The 19,984-nt window shown below is 46.5% G+C and overlaps 2 long non-coding RNA genes across 2 annotated transcripts; both read left to right on the top strand.

Moving 5' to 3' along the window:
* Positions 1 to 2,040: 2,040 nt before the first annotated feature.
* Positions 2,041 to 7,265, top strand: LOC140460310 (uncharacterized). Its single transcript, XR_011953977.1, has 2 exons — positions 2,041 to 2,131; positions 7,156 to 7,265. It is a non-coding gene; the product is annotated as an uncharacterized lncRNA (long non-coding RNA).
* Positions 7,266 to 10,189: 2,924 nt separating this feature from the next.
* On the top strand, positions 10,190 to 12,442 carry LOC140460314 (uncharacterized). The gene is made up of 2 exons (XR_011953981.1): positions 10,190 to 11,711; positions 12,157 to 12,442. It is a non-coding gene; the product is annotated as an uncharacterized lncRNA (long non-coding RNA).
* Positions 12,443 to 19,984: the final 7,542 nt, after the last annotated feature.

The raw sequence follows: 19,984 nt of genomic DNA, 5'->3' as shown, positions 1-19,984 counted from the left end.
GATCTTTAAAATTAAGAACAGCTAAAATGATATATTCAGAAACATTGTTAACATCTAAAAGCATATTAATTTATTTTTTAAAAAGCTGCAGTCATGTTTCTGAAACTTGCATTGAAATAGACGCATAAAGTCATACAGCACAGAAACAGATCCTTCAGTCCAACTCGCCCATGCCCTCCAGATATCCTAAATTGATCTAGTGACCCATTTCTCCTCGAATTCAGCTCTGATCTCCAGCGTCTGCAGTCCTCACTTTTTCCTCGAAACATCTCCTCCCACCCTGCCCCCTGTAAAAATGCCATCTCATATTCCCAATTCCTTCGTCTCTGCCGCATCTGCTCCCAAGAGGACCAGTTCCAAAACTGTACCACCCAGATGGCCTCCTTCTTCAACAACCGCAATTTCCCCCCAGACGTAGTTGACGATGCCCTCCACCGCATCTCTTCCACTTCCCGCTCCTCCGCCCTTGAGCCCCGCCCCTCCAACCGCCACCAGGACAGAACCCCACTGGTCCTCACCTACCACCCCACCAACCTCCATGTCCAGCGTATCATCCGCCGTCATTTCCGCCACCTCCAAATGGACCCCAACACCAGGGATATATTTTCTTCCCCTCCCCTGTCAGTGTTCCGAAAAGACCACTCCCTCCGTGACTCCCTCGTCAGGTCCACACCCGCCCCCCCACCCCACCATGCCAACCTCCACTCCCAGCACCTTTCCCTGCAACCGCAAGAAATGCAAAACTTGCGCCCACACCTCCCCCCTTACTTCCCTCCAAGGCCCCAAGGGACACTTCCATATCTGCCACAAATTCACCTGCACCTCCACACACATCATCTATTGCATCCGCTGCACCCGATGTGGCCTCCTCTATATTGGGGAGACAGGCTGCCTACTTGCGGAACGTTTCAGAGAACACCTCTGGGACACCCGGACTAACCAACCCAACCACCCCGTAGCCCAACACTTCAACTCCCCCTCCCACTCCACCAAGGACATGCAGGTCCTTGGACTTCTCCATCGCCAGACCATGGCAACATGACGGTTGGAGGAAGAGCGCCTCATCTTCTGCCTGGGAACCCTCCAACCACAAGGGATGAACTCAGATTTCTCCAGTTTCCTCATTTCCCGTCGCCCACCTTGACTCAGTCAAATCCCTCGAACTCAGCACCGCCTTCCTAACCTGCAATCTTCTTCCTGACCTCTCCGCCCCCACCTCACTCCAGCCTATCACCCTCACCTTGACCTCCCTCCACCTATCGCATTCCCAATACCCCTCCCCCAAGTCACTCCTCCCTACCTTTTATCTTAGCCTGCTAGGCACACTTTCCCCATTCCTGAAGAAGGGCTTATGCCCGAAACGTCGATTTTCCTTTTGCTTGGATGCTGCCTGACCTGCTGCGCTTTTCCAGCAATACATTTTCAGCTAGTGGCCCATTTGATAGCATTTCGCCCATATCTCTCTCACACCTTCCTATTCAGATACCCATCCTGACCCCGATGCCTTTCAAATGTTGTAATTGTACCAGCCTCCACCACTTCCTCTGGGCAGCTCATTCCATACACACACCACACTCTACATGAAAGTTACCCCTTAGGACCGTTTTAAATCTTTCCCCTCTCACCCTTAACCTATGCCGTCTAGTTTTGGACTTCCTCTACCCTGGGGAAAAGACATGCAAAGCCGGACGAAATTCAAAAGGAATAAAATGTCGAGCCACAGGGAAAAATAAAATTGTGGCTGCAGCTTTTTTTTCTCCTCTTGACATTTGGACGCTTAAAATCTGTGTCACGCCAGCACCTCCACAGAGCACACTGCGCATGCTTCTCGGTGTCAGCGACAACTGCGCATGCTTCTCGGTGTCAGCGACAACTGCGCATGTACTTCGGTGTCAGAAAAAGCACTGAGCATGCTTGTCGCTGTCCGCGGAAACGGCGCTTGACTTCCTTCTGAAGGACCAATGGTGAGACCCGGAGGACCGGAAGGAGCCTGGTCCTCCTGCCATTCAGAACAACCTCTTTGTCTGAATGCGGAAGTTGTGCAGAGTTTCTCAAGATGCGGTTGTTCCTCTCTCTCTTTGAATGAAGGTTGAGCTTCACCCCAGACTGCAACTCTGTCCAACATCTGTGGGTACGGCACTCTCTTTTCTCACCCACTTTTTCATTTCTTTTTTGTTCTGGGATTCAGTTACTGACTTGCACGAACTGAAGGGAAAGGGAGTGAATCCAGGGAGGGGACAGACTTTGGAAAAGTTGGTCCACGTCTGTGTCTCAATTGGCAAACGCACAACAAATGCAGTACCACAATGTAAAGTTAAAGCCTAGTGCTTTTTAAAAAGGCAGAAAGGAAGTGCATGTTTTAAATGATAATATATTGGTATGTGGAGAAAGTGAGGACTGCAGATGCTGAAGATCAGAGTCAAGTGTGGTGCTTGAAAAACACAGCAGATCAGGCAGCATCCGAGGAGCAGGAGAGTCGATGTTTTGGGCACGAGCCCTTCATCAGGAATGATGTGTCGATGTACAAAGGGTCCTCAGCGTCCTTCTGCACCAGTTGTCAGACAGGTGCAGCAAGCAGTCAGCAAGGCAATAGGAATTGAGTTGAAAATGTGGTTGACTTCCTGCAATTGGGGGGTGGTCATTGAATATATTCAAGGCTGAGGTCATCTGACTTTTGAACAACAAAGAAGTGGATGGTTATAGGGGAAGGCAAGAAAATGGTTTTGAGACCATTACAGCATCATACAGCACAGAAATAGACCCTTCAGTTCAACTAGTCCATGCTATGTTCGCATAAACGAATCCCATCTGCCAGTGTTTGGCCCATATCCCCCGTAACAAAGCTGGTCCTTCTTCTCAAGGATACTGTGTCCTTGGTTTTTTTCAGAGTGGTGGTAAAATGGCCCCGGGCTCCAAAATGGATGGTTTAGTACAGAAATGAAAAGGGTATTGTTTACACGTCAACAGATGAGACTTTAGGCCCAAGCTTTTATGTTTTCGAAGTGACCTGGATAATGAAAGACGAGTGATCTGTTGCGAAAGCTGAGGCCTTGTTTCAGTGAGTTCAGCAGTGGACTGTGTGAAGAAAGGTTGTTCAACACTCTCTCCTTTTGCCCTTCTAACTTCGACCTGTCAGCCTCTGTTTCAGTTTTACTGTATGTTTAAGGGGTTTGTTTATTGGGACTGTTGTGTACATTTGGAACAGCATAATTAAGTCTAGTTTAGACCGACTGAGTTCTGTGGGTATTCTATATTCTGTTCTTTGTGTTTCATTCTGTATTCTTGTGAATACATTTATCTGTTTTAAATCCTGGTAGTCAATCTAGCTAACATTGGGTAATTTTCACTGTGCACTTACTGAAACAAATAGCAAAGTTTCGGTCTGTGCTGCCTGCTTCAGAATGTTTTGAGTGGTCTGGCCTAGTCCATAACACCTCCAAACCGTTCCCATTCATGTCCTTATCCAAATGTCTTTTAAACATTGTAACTGTACCTGCATCCCCGCTTCCTCTGGACATTCATTCCACATACGAACCATTCTCTATGGGAAAACAAAGGTGTTCCTCCTGTCTTTTTAAAATCTTTCTCCACTCACCTTCAAAATTTGATCCCTAACCTCGAATCCCCCACTCGAAGGAAAGGAAACCCGTCATTCACCTCATCTCTCCCCCTCATGACTTTATAAAGCTTGATAAGATCACCTCTCAACCTCCTATGCTCCAGTGAAAAAGGTCCCAGCCTATCCACCAAGATGTAGGTGTATTCATATCCAGTTCAATGTTGGTGCAGGCTTGAAAGACCAAATGGCCTACTCCTGCTCCCAGTTCTCTCTCACTATGTCCAGGACAGCAAGAGACCATAAGACCTAGGAGCAGAAATTAGGCCATTTAGCCAATCAGGTCTGCTCCACCATTCAATCATGGCTGACAAGTTTCTCAACCCCATTCTCTTGCTTTCTCCCCGCAACCCTCAATATCCTTGATACTCAAGAACCTATTTATCTCTGTCGTGAATATATTCTGACTTGCCCAACACAGTCTCTGTGGCAAAGAATTCCATAGGTTTCGCACTCTCTGGCTACAAAGGTTTCCCCTTTATCTGCATTCTAAAAGGTCTTCCCTTTACTCTAAGGCTGTCCCCTTGGGACCTAGTCTCTCCTACCAATGGAGACATCTTCCCAACATCCATCCCTGTCCAGGCGAATCAGTATTCTGTATGTTTCAATTAGATCCCCCTAGCGTGGGCTGTAAATCAGCGTAAACCAGACCCTTCAGGATGAGGTACAGCATGGATTAGGTTCAGCAAAGTGAGAATGGAGGGAGAAAGTGGGGATGGAGATGTTCAGCATTTAGGAAATAAGAGAGGAAAGAAAGTTCAATCTAAATTAGAATTGAATGGATGGGCTGATGGGTCGAGGAGTGGCAGATAAAGTTTCATTTTGATAAATGTGAGGTGTTGCATTTTGGGAAGGCACATCAGGGCAGGATTTACACACTTAATGGTAAGGCCATGGAGAGTATTCCTGCATCAAGAGACCATGGAGTGCAGATTTGTAGTTCTGTGAAAGTGCAGTCACAGGTAGACACGGTAGTGAAGAAAGCGTTTGGTGGTGCTTGCCTTTATTGAGCAGAGCATTGAATACAGGAGTTGGGAGTCATGTTATGGCTGTACATGACATGAGTTAGGCCACTTTTGGAATACTGCATTCAGTTCTGGTCTCCTATGTTAGAAAGATGTTGTGAAACTTTAAAAGAGTTTGGAAATGATTTACAAGGCTGTTGCCAGAGTTGGAGGGTTTGAGTTATAGGGCGAGGCTGAAAAGACTGCGGCTGTTTTCCCTGGAGCGTAGGAGGCTGAGAGATGACCTTATAGAGGTTTATAAGGGGCATGCATAGGAGTCCAAAATGAGGGAGAGAGAAAAAGAAATTTACATTGCAGTGAATCTGCACAGTTACTGGACATTGCAGTGCATCTGGGAAAGGTTAATGAACAGCAAAATTCACAGCTGACCATGGAGGAACCTGTGTGGGGAAGCTCACAGAACAGGAACAGAGAAGTGTATAGTCTTTAACGTGTAACTTAGCTATGTCTGCAGTCGTGAATGGAGTGGATTCTTTCTTGATTATATGTTTTACTGACATCTGTCTCTTGATTAAATATTAAAAATATAAACCACAAGTACTGTGTTAGCCCAGAGCACTTTTTTAGAGCAAAAAGACGGTGCTATTTTCTGGGTCTGTAGATTGTGAAGGAGCAAAGGTGGCCTTTATGAGAGTGATATGCTCTTCCTGTCAGATCAGGAGATTAGGGAGAGTATCCATGTTACTGGTTATTATGTCTGCAGTAAATGTGTTTGCTTGCAAATCCTATTGGATCGCGTGGATAAGTTGCAGCGACAGTTCGAGGTAATGAGGAATTTACAAGACCTGGGGGTATGATGGTTTGGCAATGATAGGCAGGGAGAAAAGCCGCAGCTATAATCAGAGAGATGGGTTAACTCCAGGAAAGGTAGGCAGGTAGTGCAGGAGTCTTCTGTGGCTGTCCCCATTTCAAACAAGTCTGCTGTTTTGGAAAATGTAGGGGGTGATGGTCTCTCAGGGAATGTTGCACGAACAGCCAAGTTTCTGGTCTCGAGACACCCCTCATTGCATGAGAGCATATGTCGGGTTCCAAGCGATCAGTTGTGATAAGGGGCTCTCTAGTCAGAGGTACAAACTGACGCTTCTGTGGTTAGCAGCGAAAAATCAGAATGGTGTGTCGCCTCCCTGGTGCCAGGATCAAGGATGTCTCCGAGAGGGTGCGGAATGTTCTCAAAAGGGAGAGGGACCGGTTGGAGGTCATTGTACACATTGGAACCACTGACATAGGAAGGGAAAAGGATGCGGTTCTGAAGGGAAAGTGTGGAAAGTCAGGCACGAATTTTTTAAAAAAGAGGTCCTCGAATCTAGGAAAATCTGGATTACTGCCAGTACTACGAGCTAGTGAGTTGGAGTTGGTGCATGGGAGAAGGGTTCACATTTTTGGATCATTGGAATTTCTTCTGGGGTAGATATGACCTGTACAAGAAGGATAGATTGCACCTGAGTATTGGAAGAGAGCTAATATACTGGCTGGGAAATTTGCAAGAGCTGCTCGGGAGGAATTAAACTAGCAAGGTGGGTGCGTGGGGAGGTACCCAGGGAAATAGTGAGGAAAGAGATCAATCTGAGACTGGTACAGTTGGGAAAGGGAGTGAGTCAAACAGTCAGATCAGGAAGAGACAAAGCAGAGAGCAAGGAAGGACTAACAAATTAAACTGCATTTACTTCATTGCAAGAGGACTAACAGGGAAGGCAGTTGAACTCAGGGCATGATTAGGAAGATGGGATATGATATCATAGCAATTACAGAAACGTGGCTCAGGGATGGGCAGGACTGGCAGCTTAATGTTTCAGGATACAAATGCTACAGGAAGGATAGAAAGGGAGGCAAGAGATGAGAGGGAGTGGTGTTTTTGATAAGGGATAGTATTCCTGTTGGACTTAAGGAGGATATTCCTAGGAATACATCCAGGAAGGTTATTTGATTGGAACTCAGAAATAAGGAAGGGATGATCACCTTATTGGGATTGTGTTGTAGACACCCTCATGGTCAGTGGGAAATTGAGAAACAAATTTGTATGGAGATTTGAGTTACCTGTAAGAGTAATAGGATGGTTATTGTTAGGGATTTTAACTTTTCAAACATAGACTGGGATTGCTATAGTGCTACGGGTTTAGATGGAGAGCAATTTGTTAGAAACGGACCTAAGGGGAAAGTTTTCATGCAGAAGGTGGTGCGTGTACAAATTTGCCAGAGGAAGTGGTGGGTGCTGGTACAATTATGACATTTAAAAGGCATCTGGATAGGTATATGAATAGGAGGGGTTTAGAGGGTTATTGGCCAAATGCTGGCAAATGGAGCTAGATTAATTTTGGATATCTGGTCGACATGGATGAGTTGGACCAAAGGGTATGTTTCTGTGCTGTGTCTCTCTCTGACTCTGGCTTGCCACTAACGTTTGCCACGTCTCTATGGTCAGTTTCTTTCTGGTGTCGGTGTCAATACCTTGTTGTGTCATTCCGACCCCACCTCCCCTGGATTGACAATGGTGACTTTTGTAATCTCTTTTTACAGATTATCTGAAGACGGAAGTTTCAAAATCAACAGCTTATGCTTGACTCTCCTGTTCCTCGGATGCTGCCTGACCTGCTGTGTTTTTCCAACACTACACTTTTCGACTCTGATCTCCAGCATCTGCAGTCATCATTTTCACATCAATGTCGGACTGTCACTCAATCCATCGGGACAGCAAAGATTTTCAACTATGATTCTGTGAGATGGAGCAATGCTCTTTGGTTCCTGTTTCATAACGTTTTCAGCATCAGTGGGACTGGATGAGAGACCCTACTGTTGCAGTGCACTGAGCGTGGAGCCAGAAACAGTTATACGGCCTGGAAAGAGGAATTCACACCGGGGAGGGGCTATACACACGTTTGTGTGCGGCTGAAGCTTCAGCCATGGAGAAACCCGAGGAATCCTGCCCCATGGAGAAACCGTGGAAGTGTGGCGACTGTGGGAAATGCTTCAGTTTCCCGTCTGCCCTGGAGACTCATCGGCGCAGTCACACTGGGGAGAGGCCATTCACCTGCCCCGAGTGCGGGAAGGGCTTTACCAGCTCTTCCAACCTGCTGGCCCACTTGCGGGTCTACACAGCAGAGAGTCCATTCTCCTGCCTGGAGTATGAGAAGAGCTTTGCCCAGGCCTCTACCCTCATGGCCCACCAGCAGGTCCACACTGGGGTGAGATCCTACCCCTGCCCTGAATGAGGGAAGGCCTTCAGCAAATCCTCCAACCTTCTGGCCCACCGGCGGGTCCACACTGGGGAGAGGCACTTCAGCTGTTCTGAGTGCAGGAAGGCCTTCAGCAATTCCCCCACCCTGCTGAGGCACCAGCGGGTCCACACGGGGGAGAGGTCGTTCCCCTGCCCTGAGTGTGGGAAGAAGTTTACTCGCTCCTCCTACTTGCTGACCCACCGGTGGGTCCACAAGGGGGAGAGGCCCTTCATCTGCCCTGAGTGCGGGAATGCCTTCAGCTATTCCTCTGCCTTGCTGAGGCACCAGCGGGTCCACACGGGGAGAGACCGTTCAGATGTGTTGAGTGTAGGAAGGACTTTACCCAGGCCTCCAACCTGCTGAGGCACCACCGGGTCCACTCCGGGGAGAGGCCGTTCCCCTGCCCGAAGTGCAGGCAGAGGTTCACGTCGTCCAGTAACTTGCAGAGACACCAGAGGGGGCACCAGCAGATTCCACCGGCGACACTGATGTGGATCACCCCCAGGACTGAACCTCCTGCCTGTTCTGACAGTGTGTACAGTGGGAGCTCTCTTTGTTTTCTGCTAGACAGCACCCCCACACCCCTCCCATCTTCCCCCAACCCCAGGTTAGATCACGGGCGGCACAGTAACTCAGTGATTAGTACCACTGTGTCACATCACCAGCGACTGGGGTTTGATTCCACCCTCAGGGTGACTGTCTTTGTGAAGTTTGCGCGTTCTCCCCCACCATGTCTGCAAGGGTTTCCTCTGGGTGCTCCCACAATCCAAACATGAGCAAGTGAATTAGCCAAGCTAAATTGTCCCAGAGTGTTCAGGGAAGTGTAGGTGCAGTGTATTGTTTAGGGGGTAATGTAGAATAATGGGGTAGGGGAATGGGTCTGGGTGGGTTACTCTTCAGAGGGTCGGTGTGGACTTGTTGGATAGAAGGGCCTTGTTTCCCTGTAGGATTCTGAGAGCTTTGCTTGCAGTGCTGCTCACTGAGCCCGGGACTGCACGTTCCCACTGAAGTGATCCGCACAAACCTCAGATGGCATCCAAACCAATGTACCAAACTAAAGGGGTAGCCATGGGACCCAGCTATGCCTGCCTCTTTGTCGGGTACGTGGAACAGTCCATTTTCCTCAGCTACACCTGTTCCTCCAGTACATCGATGACCATTTGGTGCCAATTCATGCTCTCACAAGGAGTTTGAACAGTTCGTCATCTTTATCAACACCTTTCACCCTGACCTCAAATTGACCTGGACCATCTCCCTTTCCATGACCTCTCCATCTCTGGCTACCGACTAACCGTGGACATCTACTACAAGCTCACCGACTCCCACAGATAGCTGGATTACGCCCCCTCTCACCCCACCTCCTGTAAAAACACTATCCCTTATTCCCAATTCCTCCACCACATCTGTTCCCAGGATGACCAATTCCACCGTAGAAAATCCCAGAGGGCCTCCTCCTTCCAAGTTCGCAATTTCTCTTCCCACGTGGTCGACAATGCCCTCCAGCACATCTCCTCCACATCCTGCAACACCGCCTTTGAACCCCAACCCTCCCAATGGAACAAGAACGGAACCCACCCCCAACCGTCCTCACCTTCCACCCCACCAACCTCCGGATACATCACATCAGCCTCTGCTCCCTACAAACGGACCCCACCACCAGGTATATTTTTCTCTCCCCACCCCTACCAGCATTCCAGAGAGGCCATTTCCTCTGCGACTCCCTCGTCAGGTCCATGCGCCCACAACCAGCCCACACCCCACTCCCGGCCCCTTCCCCGCCACCACAGGAAGTGTAAAACATGTGTCCATACCACTCCTCTCACCTCCATCCAAGGCCCCAAAGGATCCTTCCACATCTGACAGAAATTTCCCTCGACCTCCACCAGTGTCATCCACTGTATCCATTCCATCCAATGTGGTCTTCTCTCCGTCGGAGAGACAGGACGCCAACTTGTGGATTGTTTCAGAGAACCACTCTGGGACACCCACAAACCCCACCGCCCTGTGGCTGAACACTTCAACTCCCCCTCCCATTCCATCAAGATCATTGAGGTCCTGGGCTGTCTCCATCCCAAACCCTTACCACCTGACGCCTGGAGGAAGAACACCTCTTATTCCACCTTGGGACCCTGTAACCACGTGGGATCAATGTGGAATTCAAAAGTTTCCTCATGTATCCTCCTCCTCCTCTTCCCCCCCCCCCCACCTTATCACAGCCCCAAGCCTCCACTCGCCCTCCTGACCTGTCCATCACCTTTCCCATCTATCCGCCCCACCCTCCTTTCCAACCAATCATCTTCATCTGCTTATCGCATTCTCAGCTCCCTTCTCCCCAACACCCCCCCCCCCCCCCCCCCCCTTCCATTTATCTCTCAGCGCTCCCGGCCCACAAGCCTCATTGATGATGAAGGGTTTATGCCCTAAACGTCAATTCTCCTGCTCCTTGGATGCTGCCTGACCTGCTGTGCTTTTCCAGCACCACACTCTCGACTCTGTCCACCGATGTTGTCAGAGATATCGGACCTGCTCCAAACTAATCCACAGTCCAGTTGATGGGACAGGAAACTGCTTCCTTTCTCGAGACAAGTCTCCCGGAGAGAACTTGCTGGCTAACTGATGTACTGAACTTCACAGTGCCCCACTGCTCTCAGTTATCTGGAAGGGGTCCACACATGTGCCTAAGGTGGTGCTCGAGACCTTTAATATCTCTTTGGGATTGATCCCCATTCATTTGAGGCTGTGTAGTCATACAGCCTGGAAACAGACCTTTCAGTAAATGATCCCCAACTAAACTAGTCCCACCTGCCTGCTCCTGGCCCTTATTCGATAGTCATAGTCATAGAGATGCACAGGACGGAAACAAACCATTTAATCCAACTCATCCATGCTGACCAGATATCCTAATATAATCCTACTGAAGGATGCAGGATTACGAGTTCTCTTTGGCAAGAGACCTTAACAAGCTGTAGTAATGGACTCAAAAGTATGCGATCATTTTTCATCTCATATTTTAGGGACATGGTAACTAGATTTAGCCTGTCTACAATAGTATATATAAAGAGGAGGGGATCATAACACAGGTAATGGAAAAATGAATAAGGAATGGAAGGGGTGGGTGGGGGAATGGTAGCTAAAATGCAGTGAAATGGGGGGATTTCATTCAAACCTAATTTAGAGGTATGTATGAAAATATAGAGACTGCAGTACTGAACATGACAGTAAAATGTCCCTTTCATAAAGGAGCATGTGCAAGAAATCAGACAGTGATACATAAAATCCCGACAGTGCAGAAAGAGGCCATTTGTCCCATTGAGCCTGCACTGACACACCAAAGACCATCCCACCCAGGATCACCCCATTCTCCTGCATTTAGTATGACTAATCCACATAACCGACACATCACAGAGCAATTTTGCATGGTCAATCCACCTAACCTGCACATCTTTGGACTGTGGAAGGAAACCCATGCAGAGAGGGAGAACATGCAAACTCCACACAGACACTCACCTGAGGCTGGAATTGAACCTGGGTCCCTAGTGCTGTGAGGTAGCAATGCCAAGCGCTGTGCCACCTCAATATGATATAAAATTTAAACAAATGCTCTAAGCTGCAAATCTGTCCATGTGAAGAACTTACTGCAAATGATTTGAAGCAAGATCCATATGAATTGTGTTTTGGGAGAGATCCAGAACATGTTTCATTAATGATTGAAAATCTTCGACCTTTGGAATGGTCTGCGAGAGAGAGTGTTGGAGTCAGATTCAATTATGGCATTCAAAAGAAACTGAAAAGGAAAGTAATCAGTATTTGGTGAAGAGTAGCACTGGATACTGTGGTGATTATAATTAGGTCAGTCAGGTGAGTTCCCTTATTGGGGGTGTTCACCTGCTCTTAATATTTCACTTCAATAACCTTTAGGTTCCCAATATCTGTCGGGCGCTTTCTCTGTTCAAGTGTCTACTCGAGTGACTCAGTGTCAAATTTTGTTTATGAATTGTTCCTCTGATATCTCATGAGAGTGGCTATGATATTAACAGTGGGATCGAAATAGTTGTGGGTCACAATGTGCTCAAGTGAGAAAAAATAAACTGACCGTTCTTAAATATTCATTTTTAAACCATGGAAATAAAATTAATGATTAGAAAATATACAACCTGTCATGTATGAAGAAGATCAGAAATAGGAATGGGAATAGGGAAATTGACTGTTGAGATGCTCTGTCTTTCATCACCATCCATGGCTGGTCATTTATCTGAATTCCCTTTCCTGCCCGTTTTGTTTTCCATGTCTTCACCTGATGAAGAGGCTACGCTCCAAGCGCGTGCGATTTCAAATAGACGTGTTGGACTATAGTTGTGTGACTTATGACTGAAAAAAATTGAGTATGTTATTACACATACTGGAGCAGTGGGATTTAAACCTGAGCCTCAGGGCTCTCTGGGAGACTACAGCTGCATCACAAAACAAACCTCTGTAGTAAATAGGTCCTCTTCTGTTGAATGAGAGGAAACACCTTCCTCCTCAACATGAGACATGACCACTGTAACCCCACAGCCCATTACAGTAAATTGAGCCCATCTCCTGTTGAATGAATGAGTGAGAACACCTTCCTCCTGAACCCCTCGAGCCCATTGTAGTAAAGGGGCGGGGACAGTGAAGAGCCTGTGAACCTCTCCACCAATCCCAAAGGCTGCGGTCGGTGCGGACGAATCGGAGAGCGACATTCTGGGTTGTGGCTTCCTTTTTAAATGCAAAGCCGGCCGTTATTGGTCAGGTAGAGTAAGGTGCGCTCTGATTGGAGGGGGCGTGGATGACGCGCGTCACTGAAGGAGGAGACGGAAAGAAGAAGAAAAACAAAGATGGCGGCGCGAGGCTGCGGTTTTCTCATCGACTCAGCGGGCGGTTTCTGACGGAGGGAGGGGGGCAGACAGGCATCGTTTACCTCAGAAAATACCTTTAAAATACATTTCAAATTAAAGTCGGAACTTTTCAAACAAAAGTTGTGAAGAAAAGGAGACAGTCCCCGGTGGGGTTTATTGTTTATTTTTGTATAATTTCCGGGGCCCGGGAAGGGGGAGGTGACGGTTACCGGGTGAACGAGAAAACAAATTAAAAATGTCGGCGGTGGAGGAGAGAGAGCCGGCGCCCGCGGCTTCTTCGGCGGCAGCCGGAGCCCAGGAGCTCAACAACCCCCCGGAGCTGGAGGAAGGTCCGAGCTCCAAGAAGCGGGGGGTCCGGCTGGAGGCTGGATTTGCTCAAGGCTTGTATCTATTAACTTATTTAAATGGTACCTACTGTATGGGGCTATGGTTTACATTAAAACCGGAGGATCATGTCAGAGTGTTTGTTTATATTTAGCAGTTGTAGTTGGTAAAATACACTCCCTGGAGGAGCACCTTCTATGATGCTGCATTTCTTACCTTCTGCCCTTCCCCCATTTGTTATCTCACATCTCGATTTTACATTTTCGGTCAAATTTAATTTCATATTAATGAGACTTGGTATTCACTGTGTTATTAATTAATCTGTTGGATTATTGTAAAACAAAATTAATGATGTAATTTCATTTATGATGTCTGAATTTGACATTGAATGTACAGGTGTGAATACCAGTAAGTTGTAAAAATAAATCATGAACTTGTGCTTTTTAACAAAAAGAGGAGTTTAATGATATTATTGGCATTGTCTCCTTTGAGCATGATGATGCAAGTCTGACCAACAAACCACTTCATGCAGTCAATTAAAGTCTAATTAAAGTTTAATTAAAGTCTAAGAAAATAATTCTGGCAGGCTAAGATTTATACAACCCAAAATACGATTGATTATCTTGTGTATTCTTACCTTTAAGCCATAAAAGAAGGCATTGTGTGGCAGTTTGAGACTGAAACATGGCTGGAAAGAATGGAGATTGATGAGGGAAGTCAAAATGGCAGAGTCTGGGGCCACAATCTATCAGTCTGGCTTGATTGCATGAGTGGTAGTTCTTCAAAAGCACCTTCCAAGCCATGACCTCAACCACCAAGAACAGACAAGTGTGAACACAGGATTCCGACTGCAAGATATATCGCATTGTTTCTTTGTTATTGACCAAAATGCTGGAACTCACTCCTGAACATTGTTGCAGTCCACATCATATTTGTGAAGCAATTTAAGAGGCAGCTCAGCACCACCTTTTCAAGGTCAGTTTGGGAAGAGTTGTTGGCACAGTCAATGATATTCACATCTCATGAAATAATCTAAGAGCCCAGGGTGTTGGAGGCTGTATGTTAACATGGGTAGAGGATTGGCTAACTGCCACAGTTGTGGTAAGGGGCATGATCAGGGTGGCAACTTGTAACTACTGGTGTACCACAGGGATCAGCGCTGGGGCCAACGTTATTTACAATATATATATATATATGAATTACTTGGATAAGTAAAGTGAATGTACTATTGCTAAATTTGCAGAAGAGACAGTTGATGTGAAAGCAGGTGGCGAGGATGACATTAGATATCTGGAGAGGGATATCGACAGGTTAAGCAAATGAGTGAAAGCTTGGCAGATGGGAAAATGAGGTAATGCAGTTTGTCAGGAGGTGAAGAACTGAATATTAAATGGAGAAAAGTTTAGAAGAGAGGGATTTGGAATCACGTCCACGAATCTCTTCATCCAATTTCAGTGAGTAATAGGGAGACAAATGGGAGGTTGGCCTTTTCAATAGCGTATAAATATAGGAAGGTTATAGTGAACCTATTTAAGGCCTTAGTCAGGCCACAACTGAATACTGTGAACAGTTTAGGGCCCTTTACCTGAGGAAAGATATAATTGGCATTGGAGGCAGTCCAGAGAAAGTTGACCATGATGATATCAGGGATGGAAAGAATGTCTTAAGAGGAGAACTGAATAGGTTGGGCCTGTGCTTATTAGAAGTTTGAAGAATTAGAGGTAACCTTATTGTCACGTACAAGATTCTGAGGAGACTTGACAGGCTAGATGTGGAAAAGTGGGTGAGTTGGGACCAGAGGAAGTAACCTCCAAATAAGAGATTGCATGTTTAGGACAGATAGGAATTTCTCCTGAGGGCAGTAAATCTGTGGAACTTGATACTACAGAGGGCTGTTGAGCCTGGGTTGTTATTTGCATTCAAGGCTGAGATAGTTGGTTTTTTAAAATCAGTAAGTGAATTGAGGATTATGGGACAATGGCAGGAAAGTGGAGTAAATATTTACCAGAATAATCGTGATGTGAATAAATGGCAGAGTTAACTCAATGGGCTGAATTGAATAGTAATTAGTAATGAGGAAAAGGATACAACCGGCAATTAGAGACCAGTCAGTGTTGGGAAGCCTCGAGATTGTAGGGAGTTGGTGGCATTTGGGTATTGTTACTGGATTTAACATGTGGAGTTTCAAATTGATGCTGCTATGGCCCCGATGCAATTTGAAATCAATTTATGTATCTGGAATATAAAGCTTATTGCTGCTTTGGTACTTAAGAAAATTGATAAGATCACCAATCTTGTTCACTAATAACATTTTTTTAAGGAAGGAAATCTTCAGTCCTTTCCCAGTTTGGTGAATGTGTCACTCTTGATCCAAAGTCATGTGGTTGACTCTTAACAGCCCTCTGAATTGGCACTTGGTTTGTTTGGGAGACAAAGTGTCACGTTCCATGAATGAATAAAGAAAAATATTCAGGACAAGATTGTCAATGTCACTGTCAGTGACGGGAAGATTGTGATCTAGTGATACTGGTTAAGTAGCCCAGAGATCTGTCTTCTGAGAACAAAAATTAAAATCCCATCATGGATGCTAGTGGACTTTATTTTCAATGAATAAAAAGATCTGGAAGTGAGAGTTTGTCTCAGTCCTGGCAACTAGGAAACCATTATTGGCTAAGACAATGAATTGCAGATGTTGGAGATCAGCAACAAAAGGCACAATTGCTGGGGAAACACAGCAGGTCTGGCAGCATCTGTGGAAAGAAAACAGTTAATGTTTTGAATCCAGCCTAATTTTGAAGAGCCACCGGACTCAAAACAGTAACACTGTCGTCTCCTCAAAGATGCAGCCATAACTGTTGCTTTTGTCCAGTCATTACTGATTGTCGTCAAAGTGTTCTTTTAGGGAGAGAAATCCACCATTCACAACCCTACACACGTGTGCACACGCTCACATCATGTGACTCCAGACCTACTACAATGTGGTTGACACTCAATTGCCTTCTAGCATGCAGCCAATTGCTCGGTCCAAAGGCCACGAGGAATAGTGAGCAAATGTTGGACGTGCTAGCAACAATCCCATCCCTCAAAATATTTTCATATATATTAGAAAGCATAGGTTAATGAAGGACAGCCAAAACAAACTGCTATGGGAAAATCATGCCCAACTATCTTGATTTGCTTGTAGTTATAAATATTGTTTTAAAATCCTCTTCAGAGAGGACATTGGTTTCATCATTGTTGCAATACTGCATGCAATTCTGTGCTTTCTGCTACAGGAAGGGTGTTGTGAAACTTGAAAGAGTTCAGAAAACATTGACAAGGATGCTGCCAGGGTTGGAGGGTTGAGCTACAGGAAGAGGCTGAATAGACTGGGGCTATTTTTCCTGGAGCTTTGGAGGCTGAGGAGTGACATTGCAGACATTTATAAAATCATGAGGGGCATGGGTAGGGTAAATAGGCAAGGTCTTTTCTCTTGGGGTGGGGGAGTCCCAAATTAGAGGTCATAGGTTTAAGGTTAATGGCAAATGGAGTTTAATATAGATAAGTGTGAGGTCTTACATTTTGTATAGGCAAATCAAGGTAAGAATTTCATGGTGAATGGCAGGACCTTAAGGAGTGTAGTGGAACAGAGGGATCTTGGAGTACAGGTTCACAGTTCTCTGAAAATGGAGTCATAGGTAGAATTTTTTTGGCACACTGGCCTTCATCAGTCATGGCATTCAGTATAAAATACCAAATGCTTGCTTTCATCAGTCAGAGCACTGAGTACAGGATTTGGGATGAATTGTTGCAGCTGTCACAGATTCCACACAACAACACAAGATGGGACCCTGCCCTCCCCTGACTGACCGTCCCTTTGCATATCAGGGGGAAGACCGCCTTTAATTGTGATGATCAGGAAACATGCCATATTCAAAAAAAGGGCTGTGTTCACAAATATTTGGACAGAGGAAGGAAGTTGCAGTCTGGGTGAAGATCAATCTTCAATCAGAGAGAGAGGAAGAGCAGCAGCAGCTTCAGAAGTTCATGGTCCAACTTCTGAAAAGACCTTGTCTGATTTGCAGTTGTTTCTGGGCTTGTAATATCGTACTGCAGCATATTGTAGATCTTCATTAAGAGTGTCAATACCGCACTACAGAGGTCCATTTAGCAACTTGAGTCCATATGAACTCTTCGTGGAGGTATGCAGTCTGCCCCATAACCGTGTTGGTTTACAGTTACATATAGATCCACACAAAGATCTTTGGGATTGAGAGGAAAGAATGTTCCACAGTAACTAGAGTTACGTTCAGATTTTCTATCATGGACTGACTGTGATGACCTTTGCAATCACTTCACAGGAATATTACAAGAGAAGAATTTGGCGGCAGAAATCTCAGACCAAACCTCACATCAAAGTCTGACAGTCACTTGATTCACAAGGACGTGGATATTCATGGCCTTGAAAACAAAGGGGAGAAGGTCTGTCTGCTTTGTTAGGTTTTAAACGTCAGTGTGACAGGAAACTCAGAGTCTCACATACCCATACACCAGAGTAGTGACTGTAACATGCTTTACAGTCTGAATGAGAGTGTTCCAATTATCAGATGGTTCACCAGTAACACCACACACAGGCTGTGAGCGTGAGCGAGTTTTCAACTGATTGTTAAGGTCTGAGACAGATGAGGGCACCTGCACCATGGAGAAACCGTGGAAATGTGGAGAGTGTGGGAATGGTTTCCCTTCGCCATCTGCGCTGGAGATTCATCGGCGTTTGCACACAAGGCAGCGGCTGTTCACCTGCACTCAGTGCAGGAAAGGCTTCACTCAGTTACACTCCCTCCTGGCCCACCAGTGTGTCCACACCAGCAAGAACCCGTTCATCTGCCCCATGTGTGGGCAGGGCTTCACCAGTCACACCACCTGCTGCCGCACCAGCGGATCCACACTGGGGAGAAGAAGCCGTTCACCTGTCCCGTGTGGAGCAACGACTTGTGCGATTCCTCCACCCTGCACAAACACCAGCGCATCCACACCAAGGAGCGGCCGTTCACCTGTCCAGTGTGTGGGAAGGGCTTCACCCAGTCATGCAACTTGGGGAGACACCAGCAACTTCACAAGTGAGATGGCACAGGGATTCGGGTTGGATTCTGCTGTTACCATTGCTGAGAGTCACATCTTGAACCCTGTTTAGTGGGTGAAGTGGGAGGAGTAAGGGGTTCCTTTATGCTGACTGGCCGCGCTCTCACCCACTTTACTTCTAGTGGGGGCTGACGCTCTCTGAGCCTGGGATTGCACCTTCCCTACGGAAACAGTCCACAGAAGCGGCTGAAGTGCAGGTAGATCTGAAATAGATACATTTGTCTCTGTCCCATTGAGTCTCCAGCACAGTCGATCCAATTGGCCTCTGTCAGTGTTTATGCTCCACCTGAGCGTCCACCCACCCCTTCATCAGCAAACAGGTATCCCCTGCTTTTTGAAAGTTCACTTTACCCCCTACCCCACTCCCGCCCAAGCCTGTGCCAATTCTTAATCCTAACTTAGACCTTCTATTTATTGCTGATGCCTGGTTTCAGTCCCTGTATTCACCTCCCATTCATGTGTCTATCCAGATACACCGTAAGTGTTGCTAAAGTGCCTCTTTCCACTCCATCCACTGGCAGTGCATTCCAGGCATCCACCATCCAACTGTGTGAAAAATCTTCCCTTTCAATTCTCCCCCAGACTGTCCCCCTCTCACCTTGAACCTGTGCCCTCTTGTAGTTGACTTTTCCACCCTGGGGGGAAGCCTCTGAGTATCTTACTGACTATCTGGCCCAACACCAAACATCCAAAGAATAATCCACACAGACCCATTTCCCTATCCCTAATAGTCGACAATTACCCCTGAATAACGTACCTAACTTTCACATTCCTGAACACTGTGGCGCAATTTAAGCATAGACAATCCAACTTAACCTGCCAATCTCTGGGCAGTGGGTAATTTAGCATAGCCACTGCATCCTAACCTGCACATTTGGATTGTGAGAGGAAACCGGAGGAAAGCCATATCGACACAGGGAGAATGTGCAAACTCCACACAGACAGTCACCTGAGACTGAAATCGAACCAGTTTCCCTGGTGCTGTGAGGCATCAGTGCTCATGATTGAGCCACCATGCCGCCCCCGTCCAGCCAATCTGTGTGTCTCATCATTTTGTTGAGGTCATCCCTCTGCCTCCATCTTTACAGTGAAAATACTCCAGGTTTATCCCATCTCTTCTCATAATGAGACCTCCAGACCATGCAATGCCCTAGTGAACCTTCTCCATAGCCAGTATCCATATCCTTCCGGTAGTGTGGCAACCAGAACTGCACGCAATATTCTGAATGTGACCGGAATAAATAGCTCTAACATAACTCGCCAACTCTTACATTCAAGGCAAACGTGCTGTGTGCCTTCTTGATCACGTTACCCGCCTGTGTTGCCACTTTTGGAGATCTATATGGTCAGATCCCTCTGTATGCTAGTGCTTTAAAGTGGTCTGAAATTTATCGTACAATTCGTGTATTTCCTATGTATCTGTATCCAGCTTCACCTTAATTGTGTTCCGCTCTTTATCTCTTTTCCCCCATCCTCACCCCTCCACACATCAGCATATCATAAGACTATAGGAGCAGAAATTATGCCATTCAGCCCATTGAGCCTGCTCAACCATGGCTGATAAGTTTCTCAACCCCAATCTCCCCATAACCTTTGATCCTCTTGATACTCAAGAACCTTGTTATCCCATCTTAAATATATTCAATTATCTGGCCTCCAGAGCCTTCTGGGGCAGTGAATTCCATAGATACACCACTCTCTGTCTGAAGTTCTTCTTATCTCTGTTCTAAAAGGTCTTCCCTTTTCTTGAAGGCTGAGGAGGAGGCAGAGAGGAGCGTGGTATGCACCTGTAAACTCCAGAACTTC

Source organism: Chiloscyllium punctatum, chromosome 36 (genome assembly GCF_047496795.1).
Source record: "Chiloscyllium punctatum isolate Juve2018m chromosome 36, sChiPun1.3, whole genome shotgun sequence".
Classification (NCBI taxonomy): Eukaryota; Metazoa; Chordata; class Chondrichthyes; order Orectolobiformes; family Hemiscylliidae; genus Chiloscyllium; species Chiloscyllium punctatum.
Note: the sequence above shows the minus strand (reverse complement) of the source record. Positions and strands in the feature narration are given on the sequence as shown.